We start from the raw sequence: 6,000 nt of genomic DNA on the forward strand, positions 1-6,000 counted from the left end.
CAAGGGGTTACTATACCAAGCAATGCAGCCTCACAACTAAACAGAGGATTTTTTTTTTTTTTTTGGCATGGCTTCCAGAAGGGTCAAAGAGTGCTTAAACTTCTCATACAGAATCTTCTCTTATGACAGGGACGCTGAGGTGAAGTGAGTAATTCTTCAAGGAAACTGTACACCGTCTCCTCTGTGAAAATCACTAGCATCAGACTGAACCTGGGAGGACCAGAATGGTGATTAAAGATACTTCCCACGCCATGTACATCTGGCTAAATGAGATCTCTGACTTGACTCTCCTATCTCTCTGCCCCCAACTCTTGAAGACTTAAGTCCAAAAGGGGAAATGACATGGAGGTTGGCTGAGATCTCTCTACTGTTCAAAGTACTAAAGTGGAAAGAGGAGAGAAAGAATAGGTCCAATTCCCTGCCCAATTCCAAACACGCCCAACCTGCGCTGGGAGGAAAATTTCTATCAGCTATGAGACAGAATTTAATATGCACTGACTAAGTTTAATGATAGCAAAATATTAGAAAGCTTTGGAATATTAAATAAAATATTGGGGGAAAAGTGAAACTAATTCATGTAAATAATCAATCTGAGACTCCTCAGTAACCAGTTACATTCAGTTTTAGAAAACTTATATGTCTATGTTGAATAACCAAACGTTTTCCAAATATTTTCTTTATAGTACCAGTATGTTCTTTATATCAAATATATAATTGTATTTCAGTCTCATATATACGTACATATTGTCCAGCCTCACTACTCCCACAGGTGTTTTAGAAAGTCTTCTATAGGTTCTTACTAATATGTACAGTTCAACGTCTTTTCTAAAGGTAAGGGTTATTTCTTTCTCTGCTTTCAAAATAGACAAAAGGAGGCAAAACATCTGGCAGATGAACTTATATAAGCATATGAGAAGGAGGATACAGGTTTATGAATACATGAGAAAAGGTCACTGACCAGGTGAAACATTTGTGAGAATTAGACATGGCACTGAAACATTTTCAAAGCAAGTACAATAGGTGGACCAAGAAAGCGTTCAAACACAAAAGTCAAAAAATAACTTATAATCAGGACCACAATAAATCCTGGAGGGCATGCAAATGTCGACCCAGGAAAATGAACAATCTTTTTCCTTTATGAACCAATATTTATCAGGTATCCACTCTGTGTTGAGGACCAGATGTGGTATCGCAACACATCTTTCTGGCCCTAGGGCCCCCTTCCAGGCTCTCCTTCCCTGTGGGGAGTGATTCAGCAGAGAAAGGCCAGAGCAGGGCCACTCTGCAGGCTAAGGGCAGTAGTGCCCTTGGGGCAGGTCCTCACTGCAGTCTAAACAAGAGCCATGTTTTGTGCAAAGGAAGTACCTTATGCTATAGAGCATTCTCAGAGCAAGGGTTATGGATTGGGTAACTTTAGTCAAAGGAGATATTAGGTATGCAGGTACCAGGATGAAAATATCAAGTCCATAATTCTTAACAACTTAATCCTTTTAGGTGGTGTGAACAGAAATGGAATAGCAGTCCCAAGAATGTTTTCCTTCATGAACCAGCTCCATGACCTGAGGCTGCTCCATTGAACTCTATGATAGTCAGTCTCTGAGTGACTGAGGACAAGTGACACTGTCCTGCAAGGTAACTTTCAGCAATTTTTGGAGGAGAGTAGAACACAATAGGTGGAGAAAGTATAATATATTATCTTTTGCTTCATTTAGATTTTTACAGAAATCTACTTTTTAATGAAGGATTTTGAAGTCCAGTGTTTCCCAAAAGTTTCAGTGCAGTTTTACACTTTAATAACTTCAGAAGTTTAATACTACAAATCTATTTTGAAAACTACACTTGAAAGTTTAATTAAGTATAATTATTATGTTTTTTGGGAATTTTGAATAAGATAGTTTTTCATCTAAAAGTTTTGTTTTAGTTAATGTTTGTCTTCTTCAGTTGGAGAGACTAAAAGCAAATGTTAATATTAAAAATTTCATCAAAATATTTAAAAATCAATAAATGCTTATTAAATGTAAATAATTATCTTTTCAAGTGAACTTTTATATAAAATTTAGCGTTTATGCATCAGAATTTACTAAAGCTGCATCTGCACTAAAGCTTCTGGGACAGTGTGTTCATGATCTAGGCAGCTTTTTTATGTTCCTCTAATGGAGTCAAAGCTTTGCAGCCTTCCTTGAAATACTTCTTGATTTAATATATGTGTAACATATTTTGCAGCATTCGTGGCAAAACTCTCCATTTTCATAAATTCTGAAAAATGTAGTTTTTGTTAGTGGGTAAAACTAAGTCAGGCTGAAAGTATTAGGGTGAAATTGGTACAGATGGGTGTTAGGAGAGCAAGCTGGGGCACAGGGCGTGGGGTGGGGGACAGAGGAGGTTCCTGGGAGACGTGAAGAGGGAGGAGCTAGCTTGGTCAGCTTAGGACAGCTGGCGGAGGTCACCAGGCAGAATCACTAATAAACCAAGGACAAGAGGGAAAGACAGAGGAACATGACAGTCCTCTGGGCCATGTCAGAAGAAGGTGATTTTGATTGATGTACACTTTCCCTGTGATGTGATTTGTGTTTTAAAATAAATTTCTCTACATTTATTTTCTCAGAAGAAAGCACAAATTCTTATCTTTTTCACATAATGACAATTTTAAGTATCGACTGAATTTTTGAAAACCAAATAAGATTGGAACATCTGGTCCCCTATACAGATTAAATTTCCCCCAAATTTTACATATGTATATATATATATATTTCTAGAAGTAAAGTGTCACAGGGTTTAATGTGCATATACATAAAACTTAAGCCATATCATACATAATTAACTAAAGCAGTTATGCGATATAGAGAGAAAGCTAATAGGTCCTACACAATTGTATAGTGTTATCAAGAATCTTACGTTAAAATTAACAACCACATGTTAAGAAAATGATTTTCCTCCTCTGAAATATCTTACCTAAGCCTCCCTGATGTATTTCCTCAATATTTATGATATTTTTCACTTGAAACATGTTTACATATTCCTTCTTTATAGATAAAGCTACATTCTTTTAAATTGTAACATGCATGAAGGGATTTTAGAGAATGTGTTGGATTCAGAAGATGAGATTACTTTGAATTCTCCTATAGAATAAAAAATGCACTATGTACAAGGCAGACCAAACTTTTGATAAATGACCATGCTGAATCCAGTTTGACTGTCACCTCCATGTCCTGTTCTCTAACTATCATACATCTGATATTGACATTTCTAGGGCAAATTCTCTGACTCAATATACTCTGGGTTTTATTCATTTTTAAGGGGAAAAAATGACATACCCCTGATACTGTTTTGAAGGGTGGTTTTTAAACTCAAGAACCTCAAGATTCCTACCACAATGGTCACCTATATCTATTAGTAAAGGGCTGAAGCAAAGTAAATTATTGAGAAGCAGTCCGTCACTCTCATTTTTGAAATAAGTCAGTCAAAAAGTATTTATGAAGGATTACTTCATGTCTAGAACTCTGCTAGATGCTATGGGGGAAAAAAGTTCCAGAACACAAGGCTTCTACTGACTAGGGACTTAGGATCTTTCCAAGAAAAGTATCGTCCCACTTATTTTCAGCTAGTCAGCTCTGGTATGGTTACTATAATTAAAACTATTTACATTGAGATATTGCTCGATTCCATTTGAAGCAAGAAATGACAGCCTTAGCAAAAAACTTACAAAAGTTAGCTTCTGGGCAAGGTTGTGTGTGAACAATCCAATACATTTAGTGTTTTATCCTTAAATCTTAATATAATTCTTAGAGGAAGTGATTTCCACATGTCTAGTGTTTCACAACTAAGATAGTCTGGCATTTTTTTCCTTTTCTATTTTCTATATATTTTTAAGTTATATAAATAATATACATTTATGCTAAAAATAAAAATAGATACTATCAAGAGAAAAAAAATCTGAAGATTATTACTCTTAAAAGTTGATTAACACCTATCTGTAGTAACTTCCTCTGGCTGCCATAACAAAGTACCACAGACTTGGTAGCTTAAAGCCTCACAACTTTGGGGGGTAGAAATCCAAAATCAAGGTGTTGATGGGTTTGGTTTCTTCTGAGGTTTCTCTCTGTGGCATGCAGAAAGCCCTTTTCTCTCTGTCTTCGCAAGAGCTTCCCTCAGTACTTGTGTGTCCTAATCTCTTATAAGAAGCCATTCATATGACCTCATTTTACCTTAATTACCTTACAGTTACATTCTGAGGAACTGAGGGTTAGGACTTCAACATATGAATTTTGGGGGACTCAATTCGGCCCATAAAATCATCTATATAAATAGCTGATAGATAAGCTAAACATATACATATATATCCCCCTTTAACATATGATTTTTATATAAATATAAATTTTTTTTAAACTATGAAATATTTTCCTAATGGCTCAATATTATACAGCTGTATTACTTAGCACAACGTATTGAACCTGTTTCCCAATATTAATCATTTGAGTTGTTTCTAGTATTTTTTCTATTTAAATACTGTCGTATGGACATTCTTCTATATGCACTTTAACATAATTTCCTATTAATTTTCTTTTGATAAATGGTCTAGCAGTGAATTCTCTTTGTCAAAGAGTGTGCTTTCTTTTTCCCCATAGGGATTTTTTTAACATTTTTTTTTTAATGTGGACCATTTCTAAAGTCTTTATTGAATTTGTTACAATATTGTGTCTGTTTTACATTTTGGTTTTCGGGCCGCAAGGCATGTGGGACCTTAGCTCCCCGACCAGGGATTGAACCTGCACCCCCTGCATTGGAAGGCGAAGTCTTAAGCCACTTGACCACCAGGGAAGTCCCTTCCCCTTAGGGATTTTTATACTTCCTGAACACTCTGCATCAATTTTCACTCCAACAAGTATGAAATACAAATATCTCTTTACTATTGCCGTGTCAGCTTGTTGTTTCTATCATTCTTTTTTTTTTTTTTCTGATAAACAAATGATAACTTACTGACTTTACATTTGTACTTGTTGGAATCGACTTGACCCTGGGAGGGTGTGGACATCTTTTTTTTTCATGCTTTATGCCCATGTATACTCTTCCTCTCGTGAATGCAGGCCTCATCTGAGACCTCCCACCTCCTATCACCGCTAAATATAATTAAAGCTTATTATTTTCTTCAGTGAATCACTGAGCGGAACATATTGCTTCAGTCACTACCAGGGAAAGTTCTGTAAAGTTAAATAACCCGTCACTCTCCTTGCATTGTAAGCCCTCCTAGTGACACCTGTAAATTCTGTCTCACCTGGTTTGTTGGACCCTGAGTGGACACAGTGCCTTAACAGAAGTCCCACCAGGGCTGTGGTTCAGTAAGCGTTGTGCTCCCCCATATTTTCCAAATATTAATTGTAGTTGTTATTTTTAGACAGTAGCCTTTCCCTGCATCTAGACATCTGAAATATTTCAGCTCTAATACTTTAATGCACCACTGGTTGCACACTGTGAGTCAGTGTTTGACATTACATAGTTTCAGGTTAATGTGGCCAATAAAGCCAAGTTTTAAATATTTTACCGTCAGTTCCTTTTTTTCTGTCCTACTCATTTCCCTGCCATCCCTCATTTATATTTTAAAGGGAGATTTGTTCCTTGGAGACTTGGAAAAATCGTCTAAAAATGATATCATAGATACTTGGTATGTCTCTCAGTGGTGGCTTCTCAGAAATAAGAGAAAAGTAATCGATTTCCTCAGAGACACTGACACTTCAGTTCACAGGCTGTTCTTGGTTTGTTTCTATTCCATATTGAATTCATCTAGGTGTTCTGTACGACCAACTTAAGTGTTCCAGACTGCTGACACCACATGCCTTATGAGAGTCTTTTTTTTCCAAACTATTTTTCATGGATTCGGAATGAGATGAATTATACAGCACGTTAAACAAAGTGCAAGATTCAAAAAAAAAAAGAAAAAAGAAAAGAGAGAGTGAATGCAAGATGATTCCTTTGCTTTGGAAAATTTAACTTTACTTACCAAAC

The sequence above is a fragment of the Balaenoptera musculus genome, chromosome 12 (assembly GCF_009873245.2).
Source record: "Balaenoptera musculus isolate JJ_BM4_2016_0621 chromosome 12, mBalMus1.pri.v3, whole genome shotgun sequence".
NCBI lineage: Eukaryota > Metazoa > Chordata > Mammalia > Artiodactyla > Balaenopteridae > Balaenoptera > Balaenoptera musculus.